The sequence below is a fragment of the Cololabis saira genome, chromosome 10 (assembly GCF_033807715.1).
Source record: "Cololabis saira isolate AMF1-May2022 chromosome 10, fColSai1.1, whole genome shotgun sequence".
NCBI classification, from domain to species: domain Eukaryota; kingdom Metazoa; phylum Chordata; class Actinopteri; order Beloniformes; family Belonidae; genus Cololabis; species Cololabis saira.
In genome coordinates this window covers 19,585,957-19,597,878 of record NC_084596.1, presented here as the reverse complement: position 1 = coordinate 19,597,878, position 11,922 = coordinate 19,585,957, and the positions used below count along the sequence as shown (strand labels likewise).

At 40.2% G+C, this 11,922-nt stretch overlaps 1 protein-coding gene and 24 non-coding genes across 28 annotated transcripts in view; all 25 read left to right on the top strand.

Annotated features, from left to right (window-relative positions):
* trnar-ccu (transfer RNA arginine (anticodon CCU)) overlaps window positions 1-9 on the top strand; it is a 92-nt gene extending 83 nt beyond the window's left edge. The window contains exon 2 of the tRNA in view: window positions 1-9. This exon is cut by the window's left edge and continues 27 nt beyond it. This is a non-coding gene — a tRNA (tRNA-Arg).
* LOC133452554 (ATP-dependent 6-phosphofructokinase, platelet type-like) overlaps window positions 1-11,922 on the top strand; it is a 78,154-nt gene that overhangs the window by 33,446 nt on the left and 32,786 nt on the right. The window lies entirely within an intron of this gene.
* trnar-ucu (transfer RNA arginine (anticodon UCU)) lies at window positions 413-537 on the top strand. Its single transcript has 2 exons — window positions 413-449; window positions 502-537. It is a non-coding gene; the product is annotated as a tRNA-Arg (tRNA).
* trnar-ucu (transfer RNA arginine (anticodon UCU)) lies at window positions 941-1,065 on the top strand. Its single transcript has 2 exons — window positions 941-977; window positions 1,030-1,065. It is a non-coding gene; the product is annotated as a tRNA-Arg (tRNA).
* trnar-ccu (transfer RNA arginine (anticodon CCU)) lies at window positions 2,749-2,840 on the top strand. Its single transcript is given in 2 exon segments — window positions 2,749-2,785; window positions 2,805-2,840. It is a non-coding gene; the product is annotated as a tRNA-Arg (tRNA).
* Window positions 3,058-3,149, top strand: trnar-ccu (transfer RNA arginine (anticodon CCU)). The gene is given in 2 exon segments: window positions 3,058-3,094; window positions 3,114-3,149. It is a non-coding gene; the product is annotated as a tRNA-Arg (tRNA).
* On the top strand, window positions 3,553-3,644 carry trnar-ccu (transfer RNA arginine (anticodon CCU)). The gene is given in 2 exon segments: window positions 3,553-3,589; window positions 3,609-3,644. It is a non-coding gene; the product is annotated as a tRNA-Arg (tRNA).
* On the top strand, window positions 3,862-3,953 carry trnar-ccu (transfer RNA arginine (anticodon CCU)). Its single transcript is given in 2 exon segments — window positions 3,862-3,898; window positions 3,918-3,953. It is a non-coding gene; the product is annotated as a tRNA-Arg (tRNA).
* trnar-ucu (transfer RNA arginine (anticodon UCU)) lies at window positions 4,357-4,481 on the top strand. Its single transcript has 2 exons — window positions 4,357-4,393; window positions 4,446-4,481. It is a non-coding gene; the product is annotated as a tRNA-Arg (tRNA).
* Window positions 4,885-4,976, top strand: trnar-ccu (transfer RNA arginine (anticodon CCU)). Its single transcript is given in 2 exon segments — window positions 4,885-4,921; window positions 4,941-4,976. It is a non-coding gene; the product is annotated as a tRNA-Arg (tRNA).
* Window positions 5,194-5,285, top strand: trnar-ccu (transfer RNA arginine (anticodon CCU)). Its single transcript is given in 2 exon segments — window positions 5,194-5,230; window positions 5,250-5,285. It is a non-coding gene; the product is annotated as a tRNA-Arg (tRNA).
* Window positions 5,689-5,780, top strand: trnar-ccu (transfer RNA arginine (anticodon CCU)). Its single transcript is given in 2 exon segments — window positions 5,689-5,725; window positions 5,745-5,780. It is a non-coding gene; the product is annotated as a tRNA-Arg (tRNA).
* Window positions 5,998-6,089, top strand: trnar-ccu (transfer RNA arginine (anticodon CCU)). The gene is given in 2 exon segments: window positions 5,998-6,034; window positions 6,054-6,089. It is a non-coding gene; the product is annotated as a tRNA-Arg (tRNA).
* trnar-ucu (transfer RNA arginine (anticodon UCU)) lies at window positions 6,493-6,617 on the top strand. The gene is made up of 2 exons: window positions 6,493-6,529; window positions 6,582-6,617. It is a non-coding gene; the product is annotated as a tRNA-Arg (tRNA).
* trnar-ucu (transfer RNA arginine (anticodon UCU)) lies at window positions 7,021-7,145 on the top strand. Its single transcript has 2 exons — window positions 7,021-7,057; window positions 7,110-7,145. It is a non-coding gene; the product is annotated as a tRNA-Arg (tRNA).
* Window positions 7,548-7,639, top strand: trnar-ucu (transfer RNA arginine (anticodon UCU)). Its single transcript is given in 2 exon segments — window positions 7,548-7,584; window positions 7,604-7,639. It is a non-coding gene; the product is annotated as a tRNA-Arg (tRNA).
* Window positions 8,043-8,167, top strand: trnar-ucu (transfer RNA arginine (anticodon UCU)). Its single transcript has 2 exons — window positions 8,043-8,079; window positions 8,132-8,167. It is a non-coding gene; the product is annotated as a tRNA-Arg (tRNA).
* On the top strand, window positions 8,571-8,662 carry trnar-ccu (transfer RNA arginine (anticodon CCU)). Its single transcript is given in 2 exon segments — window positions 8,571-8,607; window positions 8,627-8,662. It is a non-coding gene; the product is annotated as a tRNA-Arg (tRNA).
* Window positions 8,880-8,971, top strand: trnar-ccu (transfer RNA arginine (anticodon CCU)). Its single transcript is given in 2 exon segments — window positions 8,880-8,916; window positions 8,936-8,971. It is a non-coding gene; the product is annotated as a tRNA-Arg (tRNA).
* On the top strand, window positions 9,375-9,499 carry trnar-ucu (transfer RNA arginine (anticodon UCU)). Its single transcript has 2 exons — window positions 9,375-9,411; window positions 9,464-9,499. It is a non-coding gene; the product is annotated as a tRNA-Arg (tRNA).
* Window positions 9,903-9,994, top strand: trnar-ccu (transfer RNA arginine (anticodon CCU)). Its single transcript is given in 2 exon segments — window positions 9,903-9,939; window positions 9,959-9,994. It is a non-coding gene; the product is annotated as a tRNA-Arg (tRNA).
* On the top strand, window positions 10,212-10,303 carry trnar-ccu (transfer RNA arginine (anticodon CCU)). The gene is given in 2 exon segments: window positions 10,212-10,248; window positions 10,268-10,303. It is a non-coding gene; the product is annotated as a tRNA-Arg (tRNA).
* Window positions 10,707-10,798, top strand: trnar-ccu (transfer RNA arginine (anticodon CCU)). Its single transcript is given in 2 exon segments — window positions 10,707-10,743; window positions 10,763-10,798. It is a non-coding gene; the product is annotated as a tRNA-Arg (tRNA).
* On the top strand, window positions 11,016-11,107 carry trnar-ccu (transfer RNA arginine (anticodon CCU)). Its single transcript is given in 2 exon segments — window positions 11,016-11,052; window positions 11,072-11,107. It is a non-coding gene; the product is annotated as a tRNA-Arg (tRNA).
* trnar-ucu (transfer RNA arginine (anticodon UCU)) lies at window positions 11,511-11,635 on the top strand. Its single transcript has 2 exons — window positions 11,511-11,547; window positions 11,600-11,635. It is a non-coding gene; the product is annotated as a tRNA-Arg (tRNA).

Sequence of the window (11,922 nt, the reverse complement as noted above, 5' to 3'; positions counted from 1 at the left end):
TCAGAGTTATCCTTTAGTAACTTCAGGGTTTGAAGACATGATAATCTCCATTCTGGTACTTGTACCTCTTATCTAAAGGTTAATTGGCATTGCAGCATTTCACACAATAAACAGAGCCCAAAGGGTTGGATGGTAAAATTGATAGCATGTTGGATGTCCAGTTGAGCATGAGATGGAGTTTAAAGGTTGTGTGTTCCAGTCCCACCCAAATAACAATTGTAGATTGCCAAATATTTAATCCCAGTCCGTTGTTGATTTTTTTTTCCAAGTCTGTGTGGACACAAATATTGTTTTCTGTCCACATAGAAATCCTCACAGACGACCTATCCTGTCCACACAGGAACCTGTAGTGTCTGTACTGTCTGTTGTACAATAAACTTTATGATTTAATGGTCAAACACAGTCTTCAACAGGCTCTGTGGCGCAATGGATAGCGCATTGGACTTCTAGTTGAGCACTTGAGATTTAATTCAAAGGTTCTAGTTGAGCACTTGAGATGTAATTCAAAGGTTGTGGGTTCGAGTCCCACCAGAGTCGTCCTTTAGTAACTTCAGGGTTTGAAGACATGATAATCTCCATTCTGGTACTTGTACCTCTTATCTAAAGGTTAATTGGCATTGCAGCATTTCACACAATAAACAGAGCCCAAAGGGTTGGATGGTAAAATTGATAGCATGTTGGATGTCCAGTTGAGCATGAGATGGAGTTTAAAGGTTGTGTGTTCCAGTCCCACCCAAATAACAATTGTAGATTGCCAAATATTTAATCCCAGTCCGTTGTTGATTTTTTTTTCCAAGTCTGTGTGGACACAAATATTGTTGTCTGTCCACATAGAAATCCTCACAGATGACCTATCCTGTCCACACAGGAACCTGTAGTGTCTGTACTGTCTGTTGTACAATAAACTTTATGATTTAATGGTCAAACACAGTCTTCAACAGGCTCTGTGGCGCAATGGATAGCGCATTGGACTTCTAGTTGAGCACTTGAGATGTAATTCAAAGGTTCCAGTTGAGCACTTGAGATGTAATTCAAAGGTTGTGGGTTCGAGTCCCACCAGAGTCGTCTTTTAGTAACTTCAGGGTTTGAACACATGATAATCTCCATTCTGGTACTTGTACCTCTTATCTAAAGGTTAATTTACATTGCAGCATTTCACACAATAAACAGAGCCCAAAGGGTTGGATTGGTAAAATTGATAGCATGTTGGATGTCCAGTTGAGCATGAGATGGAGTTTAAAGGTTGTGTGTTCCAGTCCCACCCAAGTACAAATTGTAGATTGCCAAATATTTAATCCCAGTCCGTTGTTGATTTTTTTTTCCAAGTCTGTGTGGACACAAATATTGTTTTCTGTCCACATAGAAATCCTCACAGATGACCTATCCTGTCCACACAGGAACCTGGGGCCTGTACTACGAAGCAAGTTCAACATATCCAGGATATCTTTTCCTTATCCAGATTCACTAAGCGGGACAATTGCAATCACGCTAAGCGGTCACACGACGGCGGTTATCAACTCGGTATATCAACCCAGGTTTCTCCAATCTGGATATGAGCGCGTGCACATAAAAGGGGCAGTGTTTTCAGCGCATGACCAATCGCAAGCATGGAGAAGTCCGCTGTCAGAGCCGCTTACTTCAGTAGCGAAGAGCAAACAATAATTTTACGGAAATATGATGAGTATAGGCATAGAATACAGGCAAAAAGCAACACAGTTGCAGCTGCAAAATGCAGGAAAGACAGCTGGCAAAAGATCGCTGACTGTATAAATGCGTAAATTCATAGAGATATAAACATATATTTGAATATTCTGGGAATCTTAATCTTAAACTGTAAACCATGATCAGCAATATTAAAATAATAAAAGGCTTGCAATATTTCAGTTGATTTGTAATGAATCCAGAATGTATGACATTTTTTGTTTTTGTGTTTGCATTACAGAAAATCACAATATTCTAATTTTCTGAGACAGTCTGTATATATTGGTTCTATAACTATTGTTGTTGGCCGATAACTTGTGCTGATGCTGTACCAAAGAATTGGGTTTATTTATTTATTTTATTTTATTTTTTATTTTTTCAGGAGGGGGGTATTTAGTATTTTAAAGTGACTTCTCAGAATGTTCGAGGGACGAAATTGAAAATCCCTTTTTTCCTATCCCCTTACAAATGCATCTTCTTTTTGATTTCTTCTTGATTTATTTATTTAATTGGTATTAGTTTTGGATTGACTGTACATCGGATTTTGGGTGATGATTTGTTTTATTTATTCATTGATTGATTTATTTTTTATTTTCTCCTCCACCTCTTTTTTCTTTTTTTCCTTTTTTTTTTTGGATCGTTCAGTACTCATCAGGGAAAGCAAAGGGGTTTTGGTGGTCCCTGAATACGCGTTCTCTTCGGAGGGATCCTCTCACGATCCGCGCACAAAGCTCCACTGGATTCTCTTCGAAAGGGCATGTCATTTTCCAAGAGAGCTGATTGGTCAGTGGGCGGTGCTTTTATACCCGGCGATCTGTATCTCGAACATAACCTGCTCCGGAGCAGGTTAGCTGTTCAGCATAAGTTACCATGGCGATGTGCCCCGGTAAGAAGTGAACCACCGTCGTAGTCCTGAAAACCCAGGGTTAAACCTGAAGTTACCTCGCTAAACCCAAATCCCGCTTCGTAGTACAGGCCCCTGTAGTGTCTGTACTGTCTGTTGTACAATAAACTTTATGATTTAATGGTCAAACACAGTCTTCAACAGGCTCTGTGGCGCAATGGATAGCGCATTGGACTCCTAGTTAAAAAGTTGAGATGTAATTCAAAGGTTGTGGGTTCAAGTCCCATCAGAGTCGTCCTTTAGTAACTTCAGGGTTTGAAGACATGCCAAATATTTAATCCGAGTCCGTTGTTGATTTTTTTTTCCAAGTCTGTGTGGACACAAATATTGTTTTCTGTCCATATAGAAATCCTCACAGACGACCTATCCTGTCCACACAGGAACCTGTAGTGTCTGTACTGTCTGTTGTACAATAAACTTTATGATTTAATGGTCAAACACAGTCTTCAACAGGCTCTGTGGCGCAATGGATAGCGCATTGGACTCCTAGTTAAAAAGTTGAGATGTAATTCAAAGGTTGTGGGTTCGAGTCCCACCAGAGTTATCCTTTAGTATCTCCAGGGTTTGAAGACATGATAATCTCCATTCTGGTACTTGTACCTCTTATCTAAAGGTTAGTTGACATTGCAGCATTTCACACAATAAACAGAGCCCAAAGGGTTGGATGGTAAAATTGATAGCATGTTGGATGTCCAGTTGAGCATGAGATGGAGTTTAAAGGTTGTGTGTTCCAGTCCCACCCAAGTACAAATTGTAGATTGCCAAATATTTAATCCCAGTCCGTTGTTGATTTTTTTTTCCAAGTCTGTGTGGACACAAATATTGTTTTCTGTCCACATAGAAATCCTCACAGATGACCTATCCTGTCCACACAGGAACCTGTAGTGTCTGTACTGTCTGTTGTACAATAAACTTTATGATTTAATGGTCAAACACAGTCTTCAACAGGCTCTGTGGCGCAATGGATAGCGCATTGGACTCCTAGTTAAAAACTTGAGATGTAATTCAAAGGTTGTGGGTTCGAGTCCCATCAGAGTCATCCTTTAGTAAGTTCAGGGTTTGAAGACATGCCAAATATTTAATCCGAGTCCGTTGTTGATTTTTTTTTCCAAGTCTGTGTGGACACAAATATTGTTTTCTGTCCATATAGAAATCCTCACAGACGACCTATCCTGTCCACACAGGAACCTGTAGTGTCTGTACTGTCTGTTGTACAATAAACTTTATGATTTAATGGTCAAACACAGTCTTCAACAGGCTCTGTGGCGCAATGGATAGCGCATTGGACTCCTAGTTAAAAAGTTGAGATGTAATTCAAAGGTTGTGGGTTCAAGTCCCATCAGAGTCGTCCTTTAGTAACTTCAGGGTTAGTCGACATGATAATCTCCATTCTGGTACTTGTACCTCTTATCTAAAGGTTAATTGGCATTGCAGCATTTCACACAATAAACAGAGCCCAAAGGGTTGGATGGTAAAATTGATAGCATGTTGGATGTCCAGTTGAGCATGAGATGGAGTTTAAAGGTTGTGTGTTCCAGTCCCACCCAAATAACAATTGTAGATTGCCAAACATTTAATCCCAGTCCGTTGTTGATTTTTTTTTCCAAGTCTGTGTGGACACAAATATTGTTTTCTGTCCACATAGAAATCCTCACAGACGACCTATCCTGTCCACACAGGAACCTGTAGTGTCTGTACTGTCTGTTGTACAATAAACTTTATGATTTAATGGTCAAACACAGTCTTCAACAGGCTCTGTGGCGCAATGGATAGCGCATTGGACTTCTAGTTGAGCACTTGAGATGTAATTCAAAGGTTCCAGTTGAGCACTTGAGATGTAATTCAAAGGTTGTGGGTTCGAGTCCCACCAGAGTCGTCCTTTAGTAACTCCAGGGTTTGAAGACATGATAATCTCCATTCTGGTACTTGTACCTCTTATCTAAAGGTTAATTGGCATTGCAGCATTTCACACAATAAACAGAGCCCAAAGGGTTGGATAGTAAAATTGATAGCATGTTGGATGTCCAGTTGAGCATGAGATGGAGTTTAAAGGTTGTGTGTTCCAGTCCCACCCAAATAACAATTGTAGATTGCCAAATATTTAATCCCAGTCCGTTGTTGTTGTTTTTTTCCTAGTCTGTGTAGACACAAATATTGTTGTCTGTCCACATAGAAATCCTCACAGACGACCTATCCTGTCCACACAGGAACCTGTAGTGTCTGTACTGTCTGTTGTACAATAAACTTTATGATTTAATGGTCAAACACAGTCTTCAACAGGCTCTGTGGCGCAATGGATAGCGCATTGGACTCCTAGTTAAAAAGTTGAGATGTAATTCAAAGGTTGTGGGTTCAAGTCCCATCAGAGTCGTCCTTTAGTAACTTCAGGGTTTGAAGACATGCCAAATATTTAATCCGAGTCCGTTGTTGATTTTTTTTTCCAAGTCTGTGTGGACACAAATATTGTTTTCTGTCCATATAGAAATCCTCACAGACGACCTATCCTGTCCACACAGGAACCTGTAGTGTCTGTACTGTCTGTTGTACAATAAACTTTATGATTTAATGGTCAAACACAGTCTTCAACAGGCTCTGTGGCGCAATGGATAGCGCATTGGACTCCTAGTTAAAAAGTTGAGATGTAATTCAAAGGTTGTGGGTTCGAGTCCCACCAGAGTTATCCTTTAGTATCTCCAGGGTTTGAAGACATGATAATCTCCATTCTGGTACTTGTACCTCTTATCTAAAGGTTAGTTGACATTGCAGCATTTCACACAATAAACAGAGCCCAAAGGGTTGGATGGTAAAATTGATAGCATGTTGGATGTCCAGTTGAGCATGAGATGGAGTTTAAAGGTTGTGTGTTCCAGTCCCACCCAAGTACAAATTGTAGATTGCCAAATATTTAATCCCAGTCCGTTGTTGATTTTTTTTTCCAAGTCTGTGTGGACACAAATATTGTTTTCTGTCCACATAGAAATCCTCACAGATGACCTATCCTGTCCACACAGGAACCTGTAGTGTCTGTACTGTCTGTTGTACAATAAACTTTATGATTTAATGGTCAAACACAGTCTTCAACAGGCTCTGTGGCGCAATGGATAGCGCATTGGACTCCTAGTTAAAAACTTGAGATGTAATTCAAAGGTTGTGGGTTCGAGTCCCATCAGAGTCATCCTTTAGTAAGTTCAGGGTTTGAAGACATGCCAAATATTTAATCCGAGTCCGTTGTTGATTTTTTTTTCCAAGTCTGTGTGGACACAAATATTGTTTTCTGTCCATATAGAAATCCTCACAGACGACCTATCCTGTCCACACAGGAACCTGTAGTGTCTGTACTGTCTGTTGTACAATAAACTTTATGATTTAATGGTCAAACACAGTCTTCAACAGGCTCTGTGGCGCAATGGATAGCGCATTGGACTCCTAGTTAAAAAGTTGAGATGTAATTCAAAGGTTGTGGGTTCAAGTCCCATCAGAGTCGTCCTTTAGTAACTTCAGGGTTAGTCGACATGATAATCTCCATTCTGGTACTTGTACCTCTTATCTAAAGGTTAATTGGCATTGCAGCATTTCACACAATAAACAGAGCCCAAAGGGTTGGATGGTAAAATTGATAGCATGTTGGATGTCCAGTTGAGCATGAGATGGAGTTTAAAGGTTGTGTGTTCCAGTCCCACCCAAATAACAATTGTAGATTGCCAAACATTTAATCCCAGTCCGTTGTTGATTTTTTTTTCCAAGTCTGTGTGGACACAAATATTGTTTTCTGTCCACATAGAAATCCTCACAGACGACCTATCCTGTCCACACAGGAACCTGTAGTGTCTGTACTGTCTGTTGTACAATAAACTTTATGATTTAATGGTCAAACACAGTCTTCAACAGGCTCTGTGGCGCAATGGATAGCGCATTGGACTTCTAGTTGAGCACTTGAGATGTAATTCAAAGGTTCCAGTTGAGCACTTGAGATGTAATTCAAAGGTTGTGGGTTCGAGTCCCACCAGAGTCGTCCTTTAGTAACTCCAGGGTTTGAAGACATGATAATCTCCATTCTGGTACTTGTACCTCTTATCTAAAGGTTAATTGGCATTGCAGCATTTCACACAATAAACAGAGCCCAAAGGGTTGGATAGTAAAATTGATAGCATGTTGGATGTCCAGTTGAGCATGAGATGGAGTTTAAAGGTTGTGTGTTCCAGTCCCACCCAAATAACAATTGTAGATTGCCAAATATTTAATCCCAGTCCGTTGTTGTTGTTTTTTTCCTAGTCTGTGTAGACACAAATATTGTTGTCTGTCCACATAGAAATCCTCACAGACGACCTATCCTGTCCACACAGGAACCTGTAGTGTCTGTACTGTCTGTTGTACAATAAACTTTATGATTTAATGGTCAAACACAGTCTTCAACAGGCTCTGTGGCGCAATGGATAGCGCATTGGACTTCTAGTTGAGCACTTGAGATGTAATTCAAAGGTTCCAGTTGAGCACTTGAGATGTAATTCAAAGGTTGTGGGTTCGAGTCCCACCAGAGTCGTCTTTTAGTAACTCCAGGGTTTGAAGACATGATAATCTCCATTCTGGTACTTGTACCTCTTATCTAAAGGTTAGTTGACATTGCAGCATTTCACACAATAAACAGAGCCCAAAGGGTTGGATGGTAAAATTGATAGCATGTTGGATGTCCAGTTGAGCATGAGATGGAGTTTAAAGGTGGTGTGTTCCAGTCCCACCCAAATAACAATTGTAGATTGCCAAATATTTAATCCCAGTCCGTTGTTGATTTTTTTTCCAAGTCTGTGTGGACACAAATATTGTTTTCTGTCCACATAGAAATCCTCACAGATGACCTATGCTGTCCACACAGGAACCTGTAGTGTCTGTACTGTTTGTTGTACAATAAACATTATGATGTAATGGTCAAACTCAGTCTTCAACAGGCTCTGTGGCGCAATGGATAGCGCATTGGACTTCTAGTTAAAAAGTTGAGATGTAATTCAAAGGTTGTGGGTTCGAGTCCCATCAGAGTCGACCTTTAGTAACTTCAGGGTTAGTCGACATGATAATCTCCATTCTGGTACTTGTACCTCTTATCTAAAGGTTAATTGGCATTGCAGCATTTCACACAATAAACAGAGCCCAAAGGGTTGGATGGTAAAATTGATAGCATGTTGGATGTCCAGTTGAGCATGAGATGGAGTTTAAAGGTTGTGTGTTCCAGTCCCACCCAAATAACAATTGTAGATTGCCAAATATTTAATCCCAGTCCGTTGTTGATTTTTTTTTCCAAGTCTGTGTGGACACAAATATTGTTTTCTGTCCACATAGAAATCCTCACAGACGACCTATCCTGTCCACACAGGAACCTGTAGTGTCTGTACTGTCTGTTGTACAATAAACTTTATGATTTAATGGTCAAATACAGTCTTCAACAGGCCCTGTGGCGCAATGGATAGCGCATTGGACTTCTAGTTGAGCACTTGAGATGTAATTCAAAGGTTCCAGTTGAGCACTTGAGATGTAATTCAAAGGTTGTGGGTTCGAGTCCCACCAGAGTCGTCCTTTAGTAACTTCAGGGTTTGAAGACATGATAATCTCCATTCTGGTACTTGTACCTCTTATCTAAAGGTTAATTGGCATTGCAGCATTTCACACAATAAACAGAGCCCAAAGGGTTGGATAGTAAAATTGATAGCATGTTGGATGTCCAGTTGAGCATGAGATGGAGTTTAAAGGTTGTGTGTTCCAGTCCCACCCAAATAACAATTGTAGATTGCCAAATATTTAATCCCAGTCCGTTGTTTTTGTTTTTTTCCTAGTCTGTGTGGACACAAATATTGTTGTCTGTCCACATAGAAATCCTCACAGACGACCTATCCTGTCCACACAGGAACCTGTAGTGTCTGTACTGTCTGTTGTACAATAAACTTTATGATTTAATGGTCAAACACAGTCTTCAACAGGCTCTGTGGCGCAATGGATAGCGCATTGGACTCCTAGTTAAAAAGTTGAGATGTAATTCAAAGGTTGTGGGTTCGAGTCCCATCAGAGTCGTCCTTTAGTAACTTCAGGGTTTGAAGACATGCCAAATATTTAATCCGAGTCCGTTGTTGATTTTTTTTTCCAAGTCTGTGTGGACACAAATATTGTTTTCTGTCCATATAGAAATCCTCACAGACGACCTATCCTGTCCACACAGGAACCTGTAGTGTGTGTACTGTCTGTTGTACAATAAACTTTATGATTTAATGGTCAAACACAGTCTTCAACAGGCTCTGTGGCGCAATGGATAGCGCATTGGACTCCTAGTTAAAAAGTTGAGATGTAATTCAAAGGTTGTGGGTTCAAGTCCCATCAGAGTCGTCCTTTAGTAACTTCAGGGTTAGTCGACATGATAATCTCCATTCTGGTACTTGTACCTCTTATCTAAAGGTTAATTGGCATTGCAGCATTTCACACAATAAACAGAGCCCAAAGGGTTGGATGGTAAAATTGATAGCATGTTGGATGTCCAGTTGAGCATGAGATGGAGTTTAAAGGTTGTGTGTTCCAGTCCCACCCAAATAACAATTGTAGATTGCCAAATATTTAATCCCAGTCCGTTGTTGATTTTTTTTTCCGAGTCTGTGTGGACACAAATATTGTTTTCTGTCCACATAGAAATCCTCACAGACGACCTATCCTGTCCACACAGGAACCTGTAGTGTCTGTACTGTCTGTTGTACAATAAACTTTATGATTTAATGGTCAAACACAGTCTTCAACAGGCTCTGTGGCGCAATGGATAGCGCATTGGACTTCTAGTTGAGCACTTGAGATGTAATTCAAAGGTTCCAGTTGAGCACTTGAGATGTAATTCAAAGGTTGTGGGTTCGAGTCCCACCAGAGTCGTCCTTTAGTAACTCCAGGGTTTGAAGACATGATAATCTCCATTCTGGTACTTGTACCTCTTATCTAAAGGTTAATTGGCATTGCAGCATTTCACACAATAAACAGAGCCCAAAGGGTTGGATAGTAAAATTGATAGCATGTTGGATGTCCAGTTGAGCATGAGATGGAGTTTAAAGGTTGTGTGTTCCAGTCCCACCCAAATAACAATTGTAGATTGCCAAATATTTAATCCCAGTCCGTTGTTGTTGTTTTTTTCCTAGTCTGTGTAGACACAAATATTGTTGTCTGTCCACATAGAAATCCTCACAGACGACCTATCCTGTCCACACAGGAACCTGTAGTGTCTGTACTGTCTGTTGTACAATAAACTTTATGATTTAATGGTCAAACACAGTCTTCAACAGGCTCTGTGGCGCAATGGATAGCGCATTGGACTCCTAGTTAAAAAGTTGAGATGTAATTCAAAGGTTGTGGGTTCAAGTCCCATCAGAGTCGTCCTTTAGTAACTTCAGGGTTTGAAGACATGCCAAATATTTAATCCGAGTCCGTTGTTGATTTTTTTTTCCAAGTCTGTGTGGACACAAATATTGTTTTCTGTCCATATAGAAATCCTCACAGACGACCTATCCTGTCCACACAGGAACCTGTAGTGTCTGTACTGTCTGTTGTACAATAAACTTTATGATTTAATGGTCAAACACAGTCTTCAACAGGCTCTGTGGCGCAATGGATAGCGCATTGGACTCCTAGTTAAAAAGTTGAGATGTAATTCAAAGGTTGTGGGTTCGAGTCCCACCAGAGTTATCCTTTAGTATCTCCAGGGTTTGAAGACATGATAATCTCCATTCTGGTACTTGTACCTCTTATCTAAAGGTTAGTTGACATTGCAGCATTTCACACAATAAACAGAGCCCAAAGGGTTGGATGGTAAAATTGATAGCATGTTGGATGTCCAGTTGAGCATGAGATGGAGTTTAAAGGTTGTGTGTTCCAGTCCCACCCAAGTACAAATTGTAGATTGCCAAATATTTAATCCCAGTCCGTTGTTGATTTTTTTTTCCAAGTCTGTGTGGACACAAATATTGTTTTCTGTCCACATAGAAATCCTCACAGATGACCTATCCTGTCCACACAGGAACCTGTAGTGTCTGTACTGTCTGTTGTACAATAAACTTTATGATTTAATGGTCAAACACAGTCTTCAACAGGCTCTGTGGCGCAATGGATAGCGCATTGGACTCCTAGTTAAAAACTTGAGATGTAATTCAAAGGTTGTGGGTTCGAGTCCCATCAGAGTCATCCTTTAGTAAGTTCAGGGTTTGAAGACATGCCAAATATTTAATCCGAGTCCGTTGTTGATTTTTTTTTCCAAGTCTGTGTGGACACAAATATTGTTTTCTGTCCATATAGAAATCCTCACAGACGACCTATCCTGTCCACACAGGAACCTGTAGTGTCTGTACTGTCTGTTGTACAATAAACTTTATGATTTAATGGTCAAACACAGTCTTCAACAGGCTCTGTGGCGCAATGGATAGCGCATTGGACTCCTAGTTAAAAAGTTGAGATGTAATTCAAAGGTTGTGGGTTCAAGTCCCATCAGAGTCGTCCTTTAGTAACTTCAGGGTTAGTCGACATGATAATCTCCATTCTGGTACTTGTACCTCTTATCTAAAGGTTAATTGGCATTGCAGCATTTCACACAATAAACAGAGCCCAAAGGGTTGGATGGTAAAATTGATAGCATGTTGGATGTCCAGTTGAGCATGAGATGGAGTTTAAAGGTTGTGTGTTCCAGTCCCACCCAAATAACAATTGTAGATTGCCAAACATTTAATCCCAGTCCGTTGTTGATTTTTTTTTCCAAGTCTGTGTGGACACAAATATTGTTTTCTGTCCACATAGAAATCCTCACAGACGACCTATCCTGTCCACACAGGAACCTGTAGTGTCTGTACTGTCTGTTGTACAATAAACTTTATGATTTAATGGTCAAACACAGTCTTCAACAGGCTCTGTGGCGCAATGGATAGCGCATTGGACTTCTAGTTGAGCACTTGAGATGTAATTCAAAGGTTCCAGTTGAGCACTTGAGATGTAATTCAAAGGTTGTGGGTTCGAGTCCCACCAGAGTCGTCCTTTAGTAACTCCAGGGTTTGAAGACATGATAATCTCCATTCTGGTACTTGTACCTCTTATCTAAAGGTTAATTGGCATTGCAGCATTTCACACAATAAACAGAGCCCAAAGGGTTGGATAGTAAAATTGATAGCATGTTGGATGTCCAGTTGAGCATGAGATGGAGTTTAAAGGTTGTGTGTTCCAGTCCCACCCAAATAACAATTGTAGATTGCCAAATATTTAATCCCAGTCCGTTGTTGTTGTTTTTTTCCTAGTCTGTGTAGACACAAATATTGTTGTCT